This window comes from Balaenoptera acutorostrata, chromosome 20 (assembly GCF_949987535.1).
Source record: "Balaenoptera acutorostrata chromosome 20, mBalAcu1.1, whole genome shotgun sequence".
Taxonomy (NCBI): Eukaryota; Metazoa; Chordata; class Mammalia; order Artiodactyla; family Balaenopteridae; genus Balaenoptera; species Balaenoptera acutorostrata.
This window is the reverse complement of record NC_080083.1, coordinates 33626698-33650998: the sequence shown is the minus strand read 5'-3', so window position 1 is coordinate 33650998 and position 24301 is coordinate 33626698.

The following is a 24301-nucleotide window of genomic DNA, read 5'->3' as shown; positions in this document are numbered from 1 at the left end:
ACTGAGGTTTGATTGTGGAACTCTCTGGCCTGGGAATATGACTGAGGTTTAACTGTGGAACCCTGTGGCCTGGGAATATGAGTGAGGCTTAATTCTGGAACCCTGTGCCCTGGGAACATGACATCGGTTGGATTCTGGAATGCTGTGGCATGGCAACATGACTGAGGTTTGATTTTGGAACCCTCTGGACTGGGAACATGACTGTGGTTTGATTCTGAAACCCTGTGGCCTGGGTACAAGACTGAGGTTTGGTAGTTGAACCCTGTTCCCTGGGAACATGACTGAGGTTTGATTCTGGATCCCTGTGGCCTGGGAACATGAGTGAGGCGTGATTCTGGAAACCTGTGGCCTGGGAACATGACATCTGTTTAGATTGTAGAATACTTTGCCCTGGGAACCTGACTGAGGCTTGGTTCTGGAACCCTGTGGACTGGGAACATGACAGAGGTTTTATTCTGGAACCCTGTAGCCTGGGAATATAACTGAGGATTGATTCTGGAACCCTGTGGCCTGGGAACATGTCATCGGTGGATTCTGGAAACCTGTGGCATGGGAACATGACTGAGGTTTGATTGTGGAACCCTCTGGCCTGGGAACATGACTGAGGTTTGTTTCTGGATCCCTGTTCTCTGGGAACATGACTGAGGTTTCATTCTGGACACCTGTGTCCTGGGAACTTGACTGAGGTTTGATGGTGGAAACCTGTGGCCTGGCAACATGACTGAGGTGTGATTCTGGATCCCTGTTTCCTGGGAACATGACTGTTCCCCGTGGCCTGGGAACATGACATTGGTTTGATTCTGGAACCCTGTTTCCTGGGAACATGACTGAGGCTTGATGGTGGAAGCCTGTGCCCTGGCAACAAGACTGAGGTTTGTTGGTGGAACCCTGTGGTCTGGGAACATGACATCGTTTTGGATGATGGTACCCTGTTGCCTGGGAACATGAAATCAGTTTGATTCTCGAAACCTGTGGCCTGGGAATATGACTGAGGTTTGATGGTGGTACCCTATGGCCTGGCAACATGACTGAGGTGTGATTCTGGATCCCTGTGCCCTGGAAACATGACATCAGTGGATTATGGAACCTTGTGGCCTGGCAACATGACTGAGGTTTGATTCAGGATCCCTTTGCCCTGGGAACATGACATCAGTGGATTCTGGAACCCTGTGGCCTGGGAACATGACTGAGGTTTTATTCTGAAACCCTGTAGCCTGGGAACATAACTGAGGATTCATTCTGGAACCCTGTGGTCTGGGAACATGACATCGGTTGGATTCTGGAACCGTGTGGCATGGGAACATGACTGAGGTTTGGTTCTGGAACCCTGTTCCCTGGGAACATGACTGAGGTTTGAATCTGGACACCTGTGTCCTGGGAACATGACTGAGGTTTGAATGTGGAACCCTGTGTCCTGCGAACATGACTGAGGTTTGATTCTGGAACCATGTGGCCTGGGAACATGACTGAGGTTTGGTTCTGGAACCCTGTTCCCTGGGAACATGACTGAAGTTTGATTCTGGACACCTGTTTCCTGGGAACATGACTGAGGTTTGATTGTGGAACCCTGTGGCCTGGGAATATGACTGAGGTGTGATTCTGGAACCATGTGGCCTGGGAATATGACTGAGGTGTGATTCTGGAAACCATTGGCCTAGGAACATGACAGATGTTAGATTGTGGAATCCTGTGGTCTGGGAACATGACATCGGTTTGGATTCTGGTACCCTGTTGCCTGGGAACATGAAATCGGTTTGATTTTGGAAACCTGTGGTCTGGGAATATGACTGAGGTTTGATGGTGGTACCCTATGGCCTGGCAAAATGTCTGAGGTTTGCTTCTGGATCCCTGTGGCCTGGGAACATGACTGAGGTTTGAAGGTGGAACCCTGTGCACTGGGAACATGACTGAGGCCGGATACTGGATCCCCGTGGCCTGGGAACATGACATTGGTTTGATTCTGGGACCGTGTTTCCTGGGAACATGACTGAGGTTTGATGGTTGAACCCTGTGCCCTGAGAACATGACATCGGTTTGGATTCTGGTATCCTGTTGCCTGGGAACATTAAATCGGTTTGATGCTGGAAACCTGTGGCCTGGGAATATGACTGAGGTTTGATGGTGGTACCCTATGGCCTGGCAACATGACTGAGCCTTGATTCTGGAACCCTGTGGCCTGGGAACTTGAATGAGGTTTGATCGCAGAAACCTGTGGACTGGCAACATGACTGAGGCTTGATGGTGGAACCCTGTGCCCTGGCAACAAGACTGAGGTTTGTTGGTGGAACCCTGTGTTCTGGGAACATGACATCGTTTTGGATGATGGTACCCTGTTGCCTGGGAACATGAAATCGGTTTGATTCTCGAAACCTGTGGCCTGGGAATATGACTGAGGTTTGATGGTGGTACCCTATGGCCTGGCAACATGACTGAAGTGTGATTCTGGATCCCTGTGCCCTGGAAACATGACATCAGTGGATTATGGAACCTTGTGGCCTGGCAACATGGCTGAGGTTTGATTCAGGATCCCTTTGCCCTGGGAACATGACATCAGTGGATTCTGGAACCCTGTGGCCTGGAAACATGACTGAGGCATGATTCTGTCAACCTGTGGCCTGGGAACATGACATTTGTTTAGATTGTGGAATACTGTGCACGGGGAACCTGACTGAGGCTTGGTTCTGGAACCCTGTGGACTGGGAACATGACTGAGGTTCTATTCTGGAACCCTGTATCCTGGGAATATAACTGAGGATGGATTCTGGAACCCTGTGTCCTGGGAATTTGTCATCGGTGGATTCTGGAACCCTATGGCATGGGAACATGACTGAGGTTTTATTGTGGAAACCTCTGGCCTGGGAACATAACTGTGGTTTGATTCTGAAACCCTGTGGCCTGGGGACAAGACTGAGGTTTGATTCTGGACACCTATGTCCTGGGGACATGACTGAGGTTTGAATGTGGAACCCTGTGGCCTGGGAACATGACTGAGGTTTGATTCTGGAACCATGTGTCCTGGGAATATGACTGAGGATAGATTCTGGATCCCTGTGGCCTGGGAAAATGACTGAGGTTTCATTGTGGAAATATGTGGCCTGGGATCATGAGTGAGGTTTCAAGGTGGAACACTCTGGCCTGGCAAAATAACTGAGGCTTGATTCTGGAACCCTGTGGCCTGGGAACTTGACTGAGGTTTGATGGCAGAAACCTTTGGACTGGCAACCTGACTGAGGTTTGATTGTGGTACCCTGGGCCCTGGAAACATGACTGTGGCCTGGTACTGGAAACCCATGGCCTGGGAACTTGATATTGGTTTGATTCTGGAACCCTGTGTCCTGGGAACATGATTGAGGTTTGATTCTGGAAACCATTGGTCTGGGAACATGACTGATGTTAGATTGTGGAATCCTGTAGCATGGAAACATGACTGAGGTTTGATGGAGGAACCCTGTGGCCTGGGAACATGACTGAGGTTTGATGGTGGTACCCTGTGGCCTGGGAATAAGACTGAGGTTTAATTGTGGAACCCTGTGGCCTGGGAATATGAGTGAGTCTTGATTCTGGAACCCTGTGGTCTGGGAACATGACTGGGGTTTTGTTTTTCAAACCTGTGTCCAGGGAACATGACTGAGGTTTTATTCTGGAACCCTGTGTCCTGGGAACATGACTGAGGTTTCATTCTGGAACCATGTGGCCTGGGAAGATGACTGACGTTTGTTTCTGGAACCCTGTGGCCTGGGAATATGACTGAGGTTATATTCTGAAACCCTGTAGCCTGGGAACCAAACTGAGGATTGATTCTGGAACCCTGTGGCCTGGGAACATGTCTGAGGCTGTATCGTGGAAACCTGTGGCCTGACAACATGACTGAGGTTTGATTGTGGAACCCTGTGCCTTGGAAACATGACTGAGGCCTGGTACTGGAAACCCATGGCCTGGGAACTTGACATTGGTTTGATTCTGGAACCCTGTGTCCTGGGATCATGATTGAGGTTTGATGGAGGAACCCTGTGGCCTGGGAACATGACTGAGGTTTGATGGTGGTATCCTGTGGCCTGGCAACATGACTGAGCCTTGATTCTGGAACCCTGTGGCCTGGGAAATTGAATGTGGTTTGATCGCTGATACCTGTGGACTGGCAACATGACTGAGGTTTGAAGGTGGAACCCTGTGCACTGGGAACATGACTGAGGCCTGATACTAGAACCCCGTGGCCTGGGAACATGACATTGGTTTGATTCTGGAACCCTGTTTCCTGGGAACATGACTGAGGTTTGATGGTGGAACCCCGTGGCCTGGCAACAGGACTGAGGTTTGAGGGTGGAATCCTGTGGCCTGGCAAGATGACTTAGGTTTGATTGTGGAACACTCTGGCCTGGGAATAAGACTGAGGCTTGATGGTGGAAACGTGGCCTGGCAACAGGACTGAGGTTTGATTGTGGAACTCTCTGGCCTGGGAATATGACTGAGGTTTAACTGTGGAACCCTGTGGCCTGGGAATATGAGTGAGGCTTAATTCTGGAACCCTGTGCCCTGGGAACATGACATCGGTTGGATTCTGGAATGCTGTGGCATGGCAACATGACTGAGGTTTGATTTTGGAACCCTCTGGACTGGGAACATGACTGTGGTTTGATTCTGAAACCCTGTGGCCTGGGTACAAGACTGAGGTTTGGTAGTTGAACCCTGTTCCCTGGGAACATGACTGAGGTTTGATTCTGGATCCCTGTGGCCTGGGAACATGAGTGAGGCGTGATTCTGGAAACCTGTGGCCTGGGAACATGACATCTGTTTAGATTGTAGAATACTTTGCCCTGGGAACCTGACTGAGGCTTGGTTCTGGAACCCTGTGGACTGGGAACATGACAGAGGTTTTATTCTGGAACCCTGTAGCCTGGGAATATAACTGAGGATTGATTCTGGAACCCTGTGGCCTGGGAACATGTCATCGGTGGATTCTGGAAACCTGTGGCATGGGAACATGACTGAGGTTTGATTGTGGAACCCTCTGGCCTGGGAACATGACTGAGGTTTGTTTCTGGATCCCTGTTCTCTGGGAACATGACTGAGGTTTCATTCTGGACACCTGTGTCCTGGGAACATGTCTGAGGTTTGATGGTGGAAACCTGTGGCCTGGCAACATGACTGAGGTTTGATTCTGGATTCCTGTGGCCTGGGAACATGACTGAGGCGTGACTCTCGAAACCTGTGACCTGGGAACATGACTTCTGTTTAGATTGTGGAATACTGTGCCCTGGGAACCTGACTGAGGCTTGGTTCTGGAACCCTGTGGACTGGGAACATGACTGAGGTTTTATTCTGGAACCCTGTAGCCTAGGAACCTAACTAAGGATTGTTTCTGGAACCCTGTGGTCTGGGAACATGACATCGGTTGGATTCTGGAACCCTCTGGCATGGGAACATGACTGAGGTTTGACTGTGGAACCCTCTGGCCTGGGAACATGACTGTGGTTTGATTCTAAAACCCTGTGGGCTGGGGACAAGACTGAGGTTTGGTTCTCGAACCCTGTTCCCTGGGAACATGACTGAGGTTTGATTCTGGACACCTGTGTCCTGGCAACATGACTGAGCCTTGATTCTGGAACCCTGTGGCCTGGGAACTTGAATGAGGTTTGATCGCAGAAACCTGTGGACTGGCAACATGACTGAGGTTTGATGGTGGAACCCCGTGGCCTGGGAACATGACATTGGTTTGATTCTGGAACCCTGTTTCCTGGGAACATGACTGAGGCTTGATGGTGGAACCCTGTGCCCTGGCAACAAGACTGAGGTTTGTTGGTGGAACCCTGTGGTCTGGGAACATGACATCGTTTTGGATGATGGTACCCTGTTGCCTGGGAACATGAAATCGGTTTGATTCTCGAAACCTGTGGCCTGGGAATATGACTGAGGTTTGATGGTGGTACCCTATGGCCTGGCAACATGACTGAGGTGTGATTCTGGATCCCTGTGCCCTGGAAACATGACATCAGTGGATTATGGAACCTTGTGGCCTGGCAACATGACTGAGGTTTGATTCAGGATCCCTTTGCCCTGGGAACATGACATCAGTGGATTCTGGAACCCTGTGGCCTGGGAACATGACTGAGGTTTTATTCTGAAACCCTGTAGCCTGGGAACATAACTGAGGATTCATTCTGGAACCCTGTGGTCTGGGAACATGACATCGGTTGGATTCTGGAACCGTGTGGCATGGGAACATGACTGAGGTTTGGTTCTGGAACCCTGTTCCCTGGGAACATGACTGAGGTTTGAATCTGGACACCTGTGTCCTGGGAACATGACTGAGGTTTGAATGTGGAACCCTGTGTCCTGCGAACATGACTGAGGTTTGATTCTGGAACCATGTGGCCTGGGAACATGACTGAGGTTTGGTTCTGGAACCCTGTTCCCTGGGAACATGACTGAAGTTTGATTCTGGACACCTGTTTCCTGGGAACATGACTGAGGTTTGATTGTGGAACCCTGTGGCCTGGGAACATGACTGAGGTGTGATTCTGGAACCATGTGGCCTGGGAATATGACTGAGGTGTGATTCTGGAAACCATTGGCCTAGGAACATGACAGATGTTAGATTGTGGAATCCTGTGGTCTGGGAACATGACATCGGTTTGGATTCTGGTACCCTGTTGCCTGGGAACATGAAATCGGTTTGATTTTGGAAACCTGTGGTCTGGGAATATGACTGAGGTTTGATGGTGGTACCCTATGGCCTGGCAAAATGTCTGAGGTTTGCTTCTGGATCCCTGTGGCCTGGGAACATGACTGAGGTTTGAAGGTGGAACCCTGTGCACTGGGAACATGACTGAGGCCGGATACTGGATCCCCGTGGCCTGGGAACATGACATTGGTTTGATTCTGGGACCGTGTTTCCTGGGAACATGACTGAGGTTTGATGGTTGAACCCTGTGCCCTGGGAACATGACATCGGTTTGGATTCTGGTATCCTGTTGCCTGGGAACATTAAATCGGTTTGATGCTGGAAACCTGTGGCCTGGGAATATGACTGAGGTTTGATGGTGGTACCCTATGGCCTGGCAAAATGAGTGAGGTTTGATTCTGGATCCCTGTGGCCTGGGACCATAACTAAGGTTTGATTCTGGAACCCTGTGGCCTGGGAATATGACTGAGGTTTGATGGTGGAAACCTGTGGCCTGGCAACATGACTGAGGTTTGGTTCTGGAACCCTGTGGCCTGGGAACTTGAATGAGGTTTGATCGCAGAAACCTGTGGACTGGCAACATGACTGAGGCTTGATGGTGGAACCCTGTGCCCTGGCAACAAGACTGAGGTTTGTTGGTGGAACCCTGTGTTCTGGGAACATGACATCGTTTTGGATGATGGTACCCTGTTGCCTGGGAACATGAAATCGGTTTGATTCTCGAAACCTGTGGCCTGGGAATATGACTGAGGTTTGATGGTGGTACCCTATGGCCTGGCAACATGACTGAAGTGTGATTCTGGATCCCTGTGCCCTGGAAACATGACATCAGTGGATTATGGAACCTTGTGGCCTGGCAACATGACTGAGGTTTGATTCAGGATCCCTTTGCCCTGGGAACATGACATCAGTGGATTCTGGAACCCTGTGGCCTGGAAACATGACTGAGGCATGATTCTGTCAACCTGTGGCCTGGGAACATGACATTTGTTTAGATTGTGGAATACTGTGCACGGGGAACCTGACTGAGGCTTGGTTCTGGAACCCTGTGGACTGGGAACATGACTGAGGTTCTATTCTGGAACCCTGTATCCTGGGAATATAACTGAGGATGGATTCTGGAACCCTGTGTCCTGGGAATTTGTCATCGGTGGATTCTGGAACCCTATGGCATGGGAACATGACTGAGGTTTTATTGTGGAAACCTCTGGCCTGGGAACATAACTGTGGTTTGATTCTGAAACCCTGTGGCCTGGGGACAAGACTGAGGTTTGATTCTGGACACCTATGTCCTGGGGACATGACTGAGGTTTGAATGTGGAACCCTGTGGCCTGGGAACATGACTGAGGTTTGATTCTGGAACCATGTGTCCTGGGAATATGACTGAGGATAGATTCTGGATCCCTGTGGCCTGGGAAAATGACTGAGGTTTCATTGTGGAAATATGTGGCCTGGGATCATGAGTGAGGTTTCAAGGTGGAACCCTCTGGCCTGGGAACATGACTGTGGTTTGATTCTGAAACCCTGTGGCCTGGGGACAAGACTGAGGTTTGGTTCTCGAACCCTGTTCCCTGGGAACATGACTGAGGTTTGATTCTGGACACCTGTGTCCTGGCAACATGACTGAGCCTTGATTCTGGAACCCTGTGGCCTGGGAACTTGAATGAGGTTTGATCGCAGAAACCTGTGGACTGGCAACATGACTGAGGTTTGATGGTGGAACCCCGTGGCCTGGGAACATGACATTGGTTTGATTCTGGAACCCTGTTTCCTGGGAACATGACTGAGGCTTGATGGTGGAACCCTGTGCCCTGGCAACAAGACTGAGGTTTGTTGGTGGAACCCTGTGGTCTGGGAACATGACATCGTTTTGGATGATGGTACCCTGTTGCCTGGGAACATGAAATCGGTTTGATTCTCGAAACCTGTGGCCTGGGAATATGACTGAGGTTTGATGGTGGTACCCTATGGCCTGGCAACATGACTGAGGTGTGATTCTGGATCCCTGTGCCCTGGAAACATGACATCAGTGGATTATGGAACCTTGTGGGTTGGCAACATGACTGAGGTTTGATTCAGGATCCCTTTGCCCTGGGAACATGACATCAGTGGATTCTGGAACCCTGTGGCCTGGGAACATGACTGAGGTTTTATTCTGAAACCCTGTAGCCTGGGAACATAACTGAGGATTCATTCTGGAACCCTGTGGTCTGGGAACATGACATCGGTTGGATTCTGGAACCGTGTGGCATGGGAACATGACTGAGGTTTGGTTCTGGAACCCTGTTCCCTGGGAACATGACTGAGGTTTGAATCTGGACACCTGTGTCCTGGGAACATGACTGAGGTTTGAATGTGGAACCCTGTGTCCTGCGAACATGACTGAGGTTTGATTCTGGAACCATGTGGCCTGGGAACATGACTGAGGTTTGGTTCTGGAACCCTGTTCCCTGGGAACATGACTGAAGTTTGATTCTGGACACCTGTTTCCTGGGAACATGAGTGAGGTTTGATTGTGGAACCCTGTGGCCTGGGAACATGACTGAGGTGTGATTCTGGAACCATGTGGCCTGGGAATATGACTGAGGTGTGATTCTGGAAACCATTGGCCTAGGAACATGACAGATGTTAGATTGTGGAATCCTGTGGTCTGGGAACATGACATCGGTTTGGATTCTGGTACCCTGTTGCCTGGGAACATGAAATCGGTTTGATTTTGGAAACCTGTGGTCTGGGAATATGACTGAGGTTTGATGGTGGTACCCTATGGCCTGGCAAAATGTCTGAGGTTTGCTTCTGGATCCCTGTGGCCTGGGAACATGACTGAGGTTTGAAGGTGGAACCCTGTGCACTGGGAACATGACTGAGGCCGGATACTGGATCCCCGTGGCCTGGGAACATGACATTGGTTTGATTCTGGGACCGTGTTTCCTGGGAACATGACTGAGGTTTGATGGTTGAACCCTGTGCCCTGGGAACATGACATCGGTTTGGATTCTGGTATCCTGTTGCCTGGGAACATTAAATCGGTTTGATGCTGGAAACCTGTGGCCTGGGAATATGACTGAGGTTTGATGGTGGTACCCTATGGCCTGGCAAAATGAGTGAGGTTTGATTCTGGATCCCTGTGGCCTGGGACCATAACTAAGGTTTGATTCTGGAACCCTGTGGCCTGGGAATATGACTGAGGTTTGATGGTGGAAACCTGTGGCCTGGCAACATGACTGAGGTTTGGTTCTGGAACCCTGTGGCCTGGGAACTTGAATGAGGTTTGATCGCAGAAACCTGTGGACTGGCAACATGACTGAGGCTTGATGGTGGAACCCTGTGCCCTGGCAACAAGACTGAGGTTTGTTGGTGGAACCCTGTGTTCTGGGAACATGACATCGTTTTGGATGATGGTACCCTGTTGCCTGGGAACATGAAATCGGTTTGATTCTCGAAACCTGTGGCCTGGGAATATGACTGAGGTTTGATGGTGGTACCCTATGGCCTGGCAACATGACTGAAGTGTGATTCTGGATCCCTGTGCCCTGGAAACATGACATCAGTGGATTATGGAACCTTGTGGCCTGGCAACATGACTGAGGTTTGATTCAGGATCCCTTTGCCCTGGGAACATGACATCAGTGGATTCTGGAACCCTGTGGCCTGGAAACATGACTGAGGCATGATTCTGTCAACCTGTGGCCTGGGAACATGACATTTGTTTAGATTGTGGAATACTGTGCACGGGGAACCTGACTGAGGCTTGGTTCTGGAACCCTGTGGACTGGGAACATGACTGAGGTTCTATTCTGGAACCCTGTATCCTGGGAATATAACTGAGGATGGATTCTGGAACCCTGTGTCCTGGGAATTTGTCATCGGTGGATTCTGGAACCCTATGGCATGGGAACATGACTGAGGTTTTATTGTGGAAACCTCTGGCCTGGGAACATAACTGTGGTTTGATTCTGAAACCCTGTGGCCTGGGGACAAGACTGAGGTTTGATTCTGGACACCTATGTCCTGGGGACATGACTGAGGTTTGAATGTGGAACCCTGTGGCCTGGGAACATGACTGAGGTTTGATTCTGGAACCATGTGTCCTGGGAATATGACTGAGGATAGATTCTGGATCCCTGTGGCCTGGGAAAATGACTGAGGTTTCATTGTGGAAATATGTGGCCTGGGATCATGAGTGAGGTTTCAAGGTGGAACCCTCTGGCCTGGGAACATGACTGTGGTTTGATTCTGAAACCCTGTGGCCTGGGGACAAGACTGAGGTTTGGTTCTCGAACCCTGTTCCCTGGGAACATGACTGAGGTTTGATTCTGGACACCTGTGTCCTGGCAACATGACTGAGCCTTGATTCTGGAACCCTGTGGCCTGGGAACTTGAATGAGGTTTGATCGCAGAAACCTGTGGACTGGCAACATGACTGAGGTTTGATGGTGGAACCCCGTGGCCTGGGAACATGACATTGGTTTGATTCTGGAACCCTGTTTCCTGGGAACATGACTGAGGCTTGATGGTGGAACCCTGTGCCCTGGCAACAAGACTGAGGTTTGTTGGTGGAACCCTGTGGTCTGGGAACATGACATCGTTTTGGATGATGGTACCCTGTTGCCTGGGAACATGAAATCGGTTTGATTCTCGAAACCTGTGGCCTGGGAATATGACTGAGGTTTGATGGTGGTACCCTATGGCCTGGCAACATGACTGAGGTGTGATTCTGGATCCCTGTGCCCTGGAAACATGACATCAGTGGATTATGGAACCTTGTGGGTTGGCAACATGACTGAGGTTTGATTCAGGATCCCTTTGCCCTGGGAACATGACATCAGTGGATTCTGGAACCCTGTGGCCTGGGAACATGACTGAGGTTTTATTCTGAAACCCTGTAGCCTGGGAACATAACTGAGGATTCATTCTGGAACCCTGTGGTCTGGGAACATGACATCGGTTGGATTCTGGAACCGTGTGGCATGGGAACATGACTGAGGTTTGGTTCTGGAACCCTGTTCCCTGGGAACATGACTGAGGTTTGAATCTGGACACCTGTGTCCTGGGAACATGACTGAGGTTTGAATGTGGAACCCTGTGTCCTGCGAACATGACTGAGGTTTGATTCTGGAACCATGTGGCCTGGGAACATGACTGAGGTTTGGTTCTGGAACCCTGTTCCCTGGGAACATGACTGAAGTTTGATTCTGGACACCTGTTTCCTGGGAACATGAGTGAGGTTTGATTGTGGAACCCTGTGGCCTGGGAACATGACTGAGGTGTGATTCTGGAACCATGTGGCCTGGGAATATGACTGAGGTGTGATTCTGGAAACCATTGGCCTAGGAACATGACAGATGTTAGATTGTGGAATCCTGTGGTCTGGGAACATGACATCGGTTTGGATTCTGGTACCCTGTTGCCTGGGAACATGAAATCGGTTTGATTTTGGAAACCTGTGGTCTGGGAATATGACTGAGGTTTGATGGTGGTACCCTATGGCCTGGCAAAATGTCTGAGGTTTGCTTCTGGGTCCCTGTGGCCTGGGAACATGACTGAGGTTTGAAGGTGGAACCCTGTGCACTGGGAACATGACTGAGGTTTGATTCTGGATCCCTGTGGCCTGGGAACATGAGTGAGGCGTGATTCTGGAAACCTGTGGCCTGGGAACATGACATCTGTTTAGATTGTAGAATACTTTGCCCTGGGAACCTGACTGAGGCTTGGTTCTGGAACCCTGTGGACTGGGAACATGACAGAGGTTTTATTCTGGAACCCTGTAGCCTGGGAATATAACTGAGGATTGATTCTGGAACCCTGTGGCCTGGGAACATGTCATCGGTGGATTCTGGAAACCTGTGGCATGGGAACATGACTGAGGTTTGATTGTGGAACCCTCTGGCCTGGGAACATGACTGAGGTTTGTTTCTGGATCCCTGTTCTCTGGGAACATGACTGAGGTTTCATTCTGGACACCTCTGTCCTGGGAACATGTCTGAGGTTTGATGGTGGAAACCTGTGGCCTGGCAACATGACTGAGCTTTGATTCTGGATTCCTGTGGCCTGGGAACATGACTGAGGCGTGACTCTTGAAACCTGTGACCTGAGAACATGACTTCTGTTTAGATTGTGGAATACGGTGCCCTGGGAATCCGACTGAGGCTTGGTTCTGGAACCCTGTGGACTGGGAACATGACTGAGGTTTTATTCTGGAACCCTGTAGCCTAGGAACCTAACTAAGGATTGTTTCTGGAACTCTGTGGTCTGGGAACATGACATCGGTTGGATTCTGGAACCCTCTGGCATGGGAACATGACTGAGGTTTGACTGTGGAACCCTCTGGCCTGGGAACATGACTGTGGTTTGATTCTGAAACCCTGTGGCCTGGGGACAAGACTGAGGTTTGGTTCTCGAACCCTGTTCCCTGGGAACATGACTGAGGTTTGATTCTGGACACCTGTGTCCTGGCAACATGACTGAGCCTTGATTCTGGAACCCTGTGGCCTGGGAACTTGAATGAGGTTTGATCGCAGAAACCTGTGGACTGGCAACATGACTGAGGTTTGATGGTGGAACCCCGTGGCCTGGGAACATGACATTGGTTTGATTCTGGAACCCTGTTTCCTGGGAACATGACTGAGGCTTGATGGTGGAACCCTGTGCCCTGGCAACAAGACTGAGGTTTGTTGGTGGAACCCTGTGGTCTGGGAACATGACATCGTTTTGGATGATGGTACCCTGTTGCCTGGGAACATGAAATCGGTTTGATTCTCGAAACCTGTGGCCTGGGAATATGACTGAGGTTTGATGGTGGTACCCTATGGCCTGGCAACATGACTGAGGTGTGATTCTGGATCCCTGTGCCCTGGAAACATGACATCAGTGGATTATGGAACCTTGTGGCCTGGCAACATGACTGAGGTTTGATTCAGGATCCCTTTGCCCTGGGAACATGACATCAGTGGATTCTGGAACCCTGTGGCCTGGGAACATGACTGAGGTTTTATTCTGAAACCCTGTAGCCTGGGAACATACCTGAGGATTCATTCTGGAACCCTGTGGTCTGGGAACATGACATCGGTTGGATTCTGGAACCGTGTGGCATGGGAACATGACTGAGGTTTGGTTCTGGAACCCTGTTCCCTGGGAACATGACTGAGGTTTGAATCTGGACACCTGTGTCCTGGGAACATGACTGAGGTTTGAATGTGGAACCCTGTGTCCTGCGAACATGACTGAGGTTTGATTCTGGAACCATGTGGCCTGGGAACATGACTGAGGTTTGGTTCTGGAACCCTGTTCCCTGGGAACATGACTGAAGTTTGATTCTGGACACCTGTTTCCTGGGAACATGACTGAGGTTTGATTGTGGAACCCTGTGGCCTGGGAACATGACTGAGGTGTGATTCTGGAACCATGTGGCCTGGGAATATGACTGAGGTGTGATTCTGGAAACCATTGGCCTAGGAACATGACAGATGTTAGATTGTGGAATCCTGTGGTCTGGGAACATGACATCGGTTTGGATTCTGGTACCCTGTTGCCTGGGAACATGAAATCGGTTTGATTTTGGAAACCTGTGGTCTGGGAATATGACTGAGGTTTGATGGTGGTACCCTATGGCCTGGCAAAATGTCTGAGGTTTGCTTCTGGGTCCCTGTGGCATGGGAACATGACTGAGGTTTTATTGTGGAAACCTCTGGCCTGGGAACATAACTGTGGTTTGATTCTGAAACCCTTTGGCCTGGGGACAAGACTGAGGTTTGATTCTGGGCACCTATGTCCTGGGGACATGACTGAGGTTTGAATGTGGAACCCTGTGGCCTGGGAACATGACTGAGGTTTGATTCTGGAACTATGTGTCCTGGGAATATGACTGAGGATAGATTCTGGATCCCTGTGGCCTGGGAAAATGACTGAGGTTTCATTGTGGAAATATGTGGCCTGGGATCATGAGTGAGGTTTCAAGGTGGAACACTCTGGCCTGGCAAAATAACTGAGGCTTGATTCTGGAACCCTGTGGCCTGGGAACTTGACTGAGGTTTGATGGTGGAAACCTGTGGCCTGGCAACATGACTGAGCTTTGATTCTGGATTCCTGTGGCCTGGGAACATGACTGAGGCGTGACTCTCGAAACCTGTGACCTGGGAACATGACTTCTGTTTAGATTGTGGAATACTGTGCCCTGGGAACCTGACTGAGGCTTGGTTCTGGAACCCTGTGGACTGGGAACATGACTGAGGTTTTATTCTGGAACCCTGTAGCCTAGGAACCTAACTAAGGATGGTTTCTGGAACCCTGTGGTCTGGGAACATGACATCGGTTGGATTCTGGAACCCTCTGGCATGGGAACATGACTGAGGTTTGACTGTGGAACCCTCTGGCCTGGGAACATGACTGTGGTTTGATTCTGAAACCCTGTGGCCTGGGGACAAGACTGAGGTTTGGTTCTCGAACCCTGTTCCCTGAGAACATGACTGAGGTTTGATTCTGGACACCTGTGTCCTGGCAACATGACTGAGCCTTGATTCTGGAACCCTGTGGCCTGGGGACTTGAATGAGGTTTGATTCTGGAACCCTGTTTCCTGGCAACATGACTGAGGCTTGATGGTGGAACCCTGTGGTCTGGGAACATGACATCGTTTTGGATGATGGTACCCTGTTGCCTGGGAACATGAAATCGGTTTGATTCTCGAAACCTGTGGCCTGGGAATATGACTGAGGTTTGATGGTGGTACCCTATGGCCTGGCAAAATGTCTGAGGTTTGCTTCTGGATCCCTGTGGCCTGGGAACATGACTGAGGCATGATTCTGTCAACCTATGGCCTGGGAACATGACATTTGTTTAGATTGTGGAATACTGTGCACGGGGAACCTGACTGAGGCTTGGTTCTGGAACCCTGTGGACTGGGAACATGACTGAGGTTCTATTCTGGAACCCTGTATCCTGGGAATATAACTGAGGATGGATTCTGGAACCCTGTGTCCTGGGAATTTGTCATCGGTGGATTCTGGAACCCTATGGCATGGGAACATGACTGAGGTTTTATTGTGGAAACCTCTGGCCTGGGAACATAACCACATAACTGTGGTTTGATTCTGAAACCCTGTGGCCTGGGGACAAGACTGAGGTTTGGTTCTCGAACCCTGTTCCCTGGGAACATGACTGAGGTTTGATTCTGGACACCTGTGTCCTGGCAACATGACTGAGCCTTGATTCTGGAACCCTGTGGCCTGGGAACTTGAATGAGGTTTGATCGCGGAAACCTGTGGACTGGCAACATGACTGAGGCTTGATGGTGGAACCCTGTGCCCTGGCAACAAGACTGAGGTTTGTTGGTGGAACCCTGTGTTCTGGGAACATGACATCGTTTTGGATGATGGTACCCTGTTGCCTGGGAACATGAAATCGGTTTGATTCTCGAAACCTGTGGCCTGGGAATATGACTGAGGTTTGATGGTGGTACCCTATGGCCTGGCAACATGACTGAAGTGTGATTCTGGATCCCTGTGCCCTGGAAACATGACATCAGTGGATTATGGAACCTTGTGGCCTGGCAACATGACTGAGGTTTGATTCAGGATCCCTTTGCCCTGGGAACATGACATCAGTGGATTCTGGAACCCTGTGGCCTGGAAACATGACTGAGGCATGATTCTGTCAACCTGTGGCCTGGGAACATGACATTTGTTTAGATTGTGGAATACTGTGCACGGGGAACCTGACTGAGGCTTGGTTCTGGAACCCTGTGGACTGGGAACATGACTGAGGTTCTATTCTGGAACCCTGTATCCTGGGAATATAACTGAGGATGGATTCTGGAACCCTGTGTCCTGGGAATTTGTCATCGGTGGATTCTGGAACCCTATGGCATGGGAACATGACTGAGGTTTTATTGTGGAAACCTCTGGCCTGGGAACATAACTGTGGTTTGATTCTGAAACCCTGTGGCCTGGGGACAAGACTGAGGTTTGATTCTGGACACCTATGTCCTGGGGACATGACTGAGGTTTGAATGTGGAACCCTGTGGCCTGGGAACATGACTGAGGTTTGATTCTGGAACCATGTGTCCTGGGAATATGACTGAGGATAGATTCTGGATCCCTGTGGCCTGGGAAAATGACTGAGGTTTCATTGTGGAAATATGTGGCCTGGGATCATGAGTGAGGTTTCAAGGTGGAACACTCTGGCCTGGCAAAATAACTGAGGCTTGATTCTGGAACCCTGTGGCCTGGGAACTTGACTGAGGTTTGATGGCAGAAACCTTTGGACTGGCAACCTGACTGAGGTTTGATTGTGGTACCCTGGGCCCTGGAAACATGACTGTGGCCTGGTACTGGAAACCCATGGCCTGGGAACTTGATATTGGTTTGATTCTGGAACCCTGTGTCCTGGGAACATGATTGAGGTTTGATTCTGGAAACCATTGGTCTGGGAACATGACTGATGTTAGATTGTGGAATCCTGTAGCATGGGAACATGACTGAGGTTTGATGGAGGAACCCTGTGGCCTGGGAACATGACTGAGGTTTGATGGTGGTACCCTGTGGCCTGGGAATAAGACTGAGGTTTAATTGTGGAACCCTGTGGCCTGGGAATATGAGTGAGTCTTGATTCTGGAACCCTGTGGTCTGGGAACATGACTGGGGTTTTGTTTTTCAAACCTGTGTCCAGGGAACATGACTGAGGTTTTATTCTGGAACCCTGTGTCCTGGGAACATGACTGAGGTTTCATTCTGGAACCATGTGGCCTGGGAAGATGACTGACGTTTGTTTCTGGAACCCTGTGGCCTGGGAATATGACTGAGGTTATATTCTGAAACCCTGTAGCCTGGGAACCAAACTGAGGATTGATTCTGGAACCCTGTGGCCTGGGAACATGTCTGAGGCTGTATCGTGGAAACCTGTGGCCTGACAACATGACTGAGGTTTGATTGTGGAACCCTGTGCCTTGGAAACATGACTGAGGCCTGGTACTGGAAACCCATGGCCTGGGAACTTGACATTGGTTTGATTCTGGAACCCTGTGTCCTGGGATCATGATTGAGGTTTGATGGAGGAACCCTGTGGCCTGGGAACATGACTGAGGTTTGATGGTGGTATCCTGTGGCCTGGCAACATGACTGAGCCTTGATTCTGGAACCCTGTGGCCTGGGAAATTGAATGTGGTTTGATCGCTGATACCTGTGGACTGGCAACATGACTGAGGTTTGAAGGTGGAACCCTGTGCACTGGGAACATGACTGAGGCCTGATACTAGAACCCCGTGGCCTGGGAACATGACATTGGTTTGATTCTGGAACCCTGTTTCCTGGGAACATGACTGAGGTTTGATGGTGGAACCCCGTGGCCTGGCAACAGGACTGAGGTTTGAGGGTGGAATCCTGTGGCCTGGCAAGATGACTTAGGTTTGATTGTGGAACACTCTGGCCTGGGAATAAGACTGAGGCTTGATGGTGGAAACGTGGCCTGGCAACAGGACTGAGGTTTGATTGTGGAACTCTCTGGCCTGGGAATATGACTGAGGTTTAACTGTGGAACCCTGTGGCCTGGGAATATGAGTGAGGCTTGATTCTGGAACCCTGTGCCCTGGGAACATGACATCAGTTGGATTCTGGAATGCTGTGGCATGGCAACATGACTGAGGTTTGATTTTGGAACCCTCTGGACTGGGAACATGACTGTGGTTTGATTCTGAAACCCTGTGGCCTGGGTACAAGACTGAGGTTTGGTAGTTGAACCCTGTTCCCTGGGAACATGACTGAGGTTTGATTCTGGATCCCTGTGGCCTGGGAACATGAGTGAGGCGTGATTCTGGAAACCTGTGGCCTGGGAACATGACATCTGTTTAGATTGTAGAATACTTTGCCCTGGGAACCTGACTGAGGCTTGGTTCTGGAACCCTGTGGACTGGGAACATGACAGAGGTTTTATTCTGGAACCCTGTAGCCTGGGAATATAACTGAGGATTGATTCTGGAACCCTGTGGCCTGGGAACATGTCATCGGTGGATTCTGGAAACCTGTGGCATGGGAACATGACTGAGGTTTGATTGTGGAACCCTCTGGCCTGGGAACATGACTGAGGTTTGTTTCTGGATCCCTGTTCTCTGGGAACATGACTGAGGTTTCATTCTGGACACCTGTGTCCTGGGAACATGTCTGAGGTTTGATGGTGGAAACCTGTGGCCTGGCAACATGACTGAGGTTTGATTCTGGATTCCTGTGGCCTGGGAACATGACTGAGGCGTGACTCTCGAAACCTGTGACCTGGGAACATGACTTCTGTTTAGATTGTGGAATACTGTGCCCTGGGAACCTGACTGAGGCTTGGTTCTGGAACCCTGTGGACTGGGAACATGACTGAGGTTTTATTCTGGAACCCTGTAGCCTAGGAACCTAACTAAGGATTGTTTCTGGAACTCTGTGGTCTGGGAACATGACATCGGTTGGATTCTGGAACCCTCTGGCATGGGAACATGACTGAGGTTTGACTGTGGAACCCTCTGGCCTGGGAACATGACTGTGGTTTGATTCTGAAACCCTGTGGCCTGGGGACAAGACTGAGGTTTGGTTCTCGAACCCTGTTCCCTGGGAACATGACTGAGGTTTGATTCTGGACACCTGTGTCCTGGCAACATGACTGAGCCTTGATTCTGGAACCCTGTGGCCTGGGAACTTGAATGAGGTTTGATCGCAGAAACCTGTGGACTGGCAACATGACTGAGGTTTGATGGTGGAACCCCGTGGCCTGGGAACATGACATTGGTTTGATTCTGGAACCCTGTTTCCTGGGAACATGACTGAGGCTTGATGGTGGAAGCCTGTGCCCTGGCAACAAGACTGAGGTTTGTTGGTGGAACCCTGTGGTCTGGGAACATGACATCGTTTTGGATGATGGTACCCTGTTGCCTGGGAACATGAAATCGGTTTGATTCTCGAAACCTGTGGCCTGGGAATATGACTGAGGTTTGATGGTGGTACCCTATGGCCTGGCAACATGACTGAGGTGTGATTCTGGATCCCTGTGCCCTGGAAACATGACATCAGTGGATTATGGAACCTTGTGGCCTGGCAACATGACTGAGGTTTGATTCAGGATCCCTTTGCCCTGGGAACATGACATCAGTGGATTCTGGAACCCTGTGGCCTGGGAACATGACTGAGGTTTTATTCTGAAACCCTGTAGCCTGGGAACATAACTGAGGATTCATTCTGGAACCCTGTGGTCTGGGAACATGACATCGGTTGGATTCTGGAACCGTGTGGCATGGGAACATGACTGAGGTTTGGTTCTGGAACCCTGTTCCCTGGGAACATGACTGAGGTTTGAATCTGGACACCTGTGTCCTGGGAACATGACTGAGGTTTGAATGTGGAACCCTGTGTCCTGCGAACATGACTGAGGTTTGATTCTGGAACCATGTGGCCTGGGAACATGACTGAGGTTTGGTTCTGGAACCCTGTTCCCTGGGAACATGACTGAAGTTTGATTCTGGACACCTGTTTCCTGGGAACATGACTGAGGTTTGATTGTGGAACCCTGTGGCCTGGGAACATGACTGAGGTGTGATTCTGGAACCATGTGGCCTGGGAATATGACTGAGGTGTGATTCTGGAAACCATTGGCCTAGGAACATGACAGATGTTAGATTGTGGAATCCTGTGGTCTGGGAACATGACATCGGTTTGGATTCTGGTACCCTGTTGCCTGGGAACATGAAATCGGTTTCATTTTGGAAACCTGTGGTCTGGGAATATGACTGAGGTTTGATGGTGGTACCCTATGGCCTGGCAAAATGTCTGAGGTTTGCTTCTGGGTCCCTGTGGCATGGGAACATGACTGAGGTTTTATTGTGGAAACCTCTGGCCTGGGAACATAACTGTGGTTTGATTCTGAAACCCTTTGGCCCGGGGACAAGACTGAGGTTTGATTCTGGGCACCTATGTCCTGGGGACATGACTGAGGTTTGAATGTGGAACCCTGTGGCCTGGGAACATGACTGAGGTTTGATTCTGGAACTATGTGTCCTGGGAATATGACTGAGGATAGATTCTGGATCCCTGTGGCCTGGGAAAATGACTGAGGTTTCATTGTGGAAATATGTGGCCTGGGATCATGAGTGAGGTTTCAAGGTGGAACACTCTGGCCTGGCAAAATAACTGAGGCTTGATTCTGCAACCCTGTGGCCTGGGAACTTGACTGAGGTTTGATGGTGGAAACCTGTGGCCTGGCAACATGACTGAGCTTTGATTCTGGATTCCTGTGGCCTGGGAACATGACTGAGGCGTGACTCTCGAAACCTGTGACCTGGGAACATGACTTCTGTTTAGATTGTGGAATACTGTGCCCTGGGAACCTGACTGAGGCTTGGTTCTGGAACCCTGTGGACTGGGAACATGACTGAGGTTTTATTCTGGAACCCTGTAGCCTAGGAACCTAACTAAGGATTGTTTCTGGAACCCTGTGGTCTGGGAACATGACATCGGTTGGATTCTGGAACCCTCTGGCATGGGAACATGACTGAGGTTTGACTGTGGAACCCTCTGGCCTGGGAACATGACTGTGGTTTGATTCTGAAACCCTGTGGCCTGGGGACAAGACTGAGGTTTGGTTCTCGAACCCTGTTCCCTGAGAACATGACTGAGGTTTGATTCTGGACACCTGTGTCCTGGCAACATGACTGAGCCTTGATTCTGGAACCCTGTGGCCTGGGAACTTGAATGAGGTTTGATCGCAGAAACCTGTGGACTGGCAACATGACTGAGGCTTGATGGTGGAACCCTGTGCCCTGGCAACAAGACTGAGGTTTGTTGGTGGAACCCTGTGTTCTGGGAACATGACATCGTTTTGGATGATGGTACCCTGTTGCCTGGGAACATGAAATCGGTTTGATTCTCGAAACCTGTGGCCTGGGAATATGACTGAGGTTTGATGGTGGTACCCTATGGCCTGGCAACATGACTGAAGTGTGATTCTGGATCCCTGTGCCCTGGAAACATGACATCAGTGGATTATGGAACCTTGTGGCCTGGCAACATGACTGAGGTTTGATTCAGGATCCCTTTGCCCTGGGAACATGACATCAGTGGATTCTGGAACCCTGTGGCCTGGAAACATGACTGAGGCATGATTCTGTCAACCTGTGGCCTGGGAACATGACATTTGTTTAGATTGTGGAATACTGTGCACGGGGAACCTGACTGAGGCTTGGTTCTGGAACCCTGTGGACTGGGAACATGACTGAGGTTCTATTCTGGAACCCTGTATCCTGGGAATATAACTGAGGATGGATTCTGGAACCCTGTGTCCTGGGAATTTGTCATCGGTGGATTCTGGAACCCTATGGCATGGGAACATGACTGAGGTTTTATTGTGGAAACCTCTGGCCTGGGAACATAACTGTGGTTTGATTCTGAAACCCTGTGGCCTGGGGACAAGACTGAGGTTTGATTCTGGACACCTATGTCCTGGGGACATGACTGAGGTTTGAATGTGGAACCCTGTGGCCTGGGAACATGACTGAGGTTTGATTCTGGAACCATGTGTCCTGGGAATATGACTGAGGATAGATTCTGGATCCCTGTGGCCTGGGAAAATGACTGAGGTTTCATTGTGGAAATATGTGGCCTGGGATCATGAGTGAGGTTTCAAGGTGGAACACTCTGGCCTGGCAAAATAACTGAGGCTTGATTCTGGAACCCTGTGGCCTGGGAACTTGACCGAGGTTTGATGGCAGAAACCTTTGGACTGGCAACCTGACTGAGGTTTGATTGTGGTACCCTGGGCCCTGGAAACATGACTGTGGCCTGGTACTGGAAACCCATGGCCTGGGAACTTGATATTGGTTTGATTCTGGAACCCTGTGTCCTGGGAACATGATTGAGGTTTGATTCTGGAAACCATTGGTCTGGGAACATGACTGATGTTAGATTGTGGAATCCTGTAGCATGGGAACATGACTGAGGTTTGATGGAGGAACCCTGTGGCCTGGGAACATGACTGAGGTTTGATGGTGGTACCCTGTGGCCTGGGAATAAGACTGAGGTTTAATTGTGGAACCCTGTGGCCTGGGAATATGAGTGAGTCTTGATTCTGGAACCCTGTGGTCTGGGAACATGACTGGGGTTTTGTTTTTCAAACCTGTGTCCAGGGAACATGACTGAGGTTTTATTCTGGAACCCTGTGTCCTGGGAACATGACTGAGGTTTCATTCTGGAACCATGTGGCCTGGGAAGATGACTGACGTTTGTTTCTGGAACCCTGTGGCCTGGGAATATGACTGAGGTTATATTCTGAAACCCTGTAGCCTGGGAACCAAACTGAGGATTGATTCTGGAACCCTGTGGCCTGGGAACATGTCTGAGGCTGTATCGTGGAAACCTGTGGCCTGACAACATGACTGAGGTTTGATTGTGGAACCCTGTGCCTTGGAAACATGACTGAGGCCTGGTACTGGAAACCCATGGCCTGGGAACTTGACATTGGTTTGATTCTGGAACCCTGTGTCCTGGGATCATGATTGAGGTTTGATGGAGGAACCCTGTGGCCTGGGAACATGACTGAGGTTTGATGGTGGTATCCTGTGGCCTGGCAACATGACTGAGCCTTGATTCTGGAACCCTGTGGCCTGGGAAATTGAATGTGGTTTGATCGCTGATACCTGTGGACTGGCAACATGACTGAGGTTTGAAGGTGGAACCCTGTGCACTGGGAACATGACTGAGGCCTGATACTAGAACCCCGTGGCCTGGGAACATGACATTGGTTTGATTCTGGAACCCTGTTTCCTGGGAACATGACTGAGGTTTGATGGTTGAACCCTGTGGCCTGGCAACATGACAGAGGTTTGATTGTGGAACCCTCAGGCTTGGGAACATGACTGAGGCTTGATGGTGGAACCCCGTGGCCTGGCAACAGGACTGAGGTTTGAGGGTGGAATCCTGTGGCCTGGCAAGATGACTTAGGTTTGATTGTGGAACACTCTGGCCTGGGAATAAGACTGAGGCTTGATGGTGGAAACGTGGCCTGGCAACAGGACTGAGGTTTGATTGTGGAACTCTCTGGCCTGGGAATATGACTGAGGTTTAACTGTGGAACCCTGTGGCCTGGGAATATGAGTGAGGCTTAATTCTGGAACCCTGTGCCCTGGGAACATGACATCGGTTGGATTCTGGAATGCTGTGGCATGGCAACATGACTGAGGTTTGATTTTGGAACCCTCTGGACTGGGAACATGACTGTGGTTTGATTCTGAAACCCTGTGGCCTGGGTACAAGACTGAGGTTTGGTAGTTGAACCCTGTTCCCTGGGAACATGACTGAGGTTTGATTCTGGATCCCTGTGGCCTGGGAACATGAGTGAGGCGTGATTCTGGAAACCTGTGGCCTGGGAACATGACATCTGTTTAGATTGTAGAATACTTTGCCCTGGGAACCTGACTGAGGCTTGGTTCTGGAACCCTGTGGACTGGGAACATGACAGAGGTTTTATTCTGGAACCCTGTAGCCTGGGAATATAACTGAGGATTGATTCTGGAACCCTGTGGCCTGGGAACATGTCATCGGTGGATTCTGGAAACCTGTGGCATGGGAACATGACTGAGGTTTGATTGTGGAACCCTCTGGC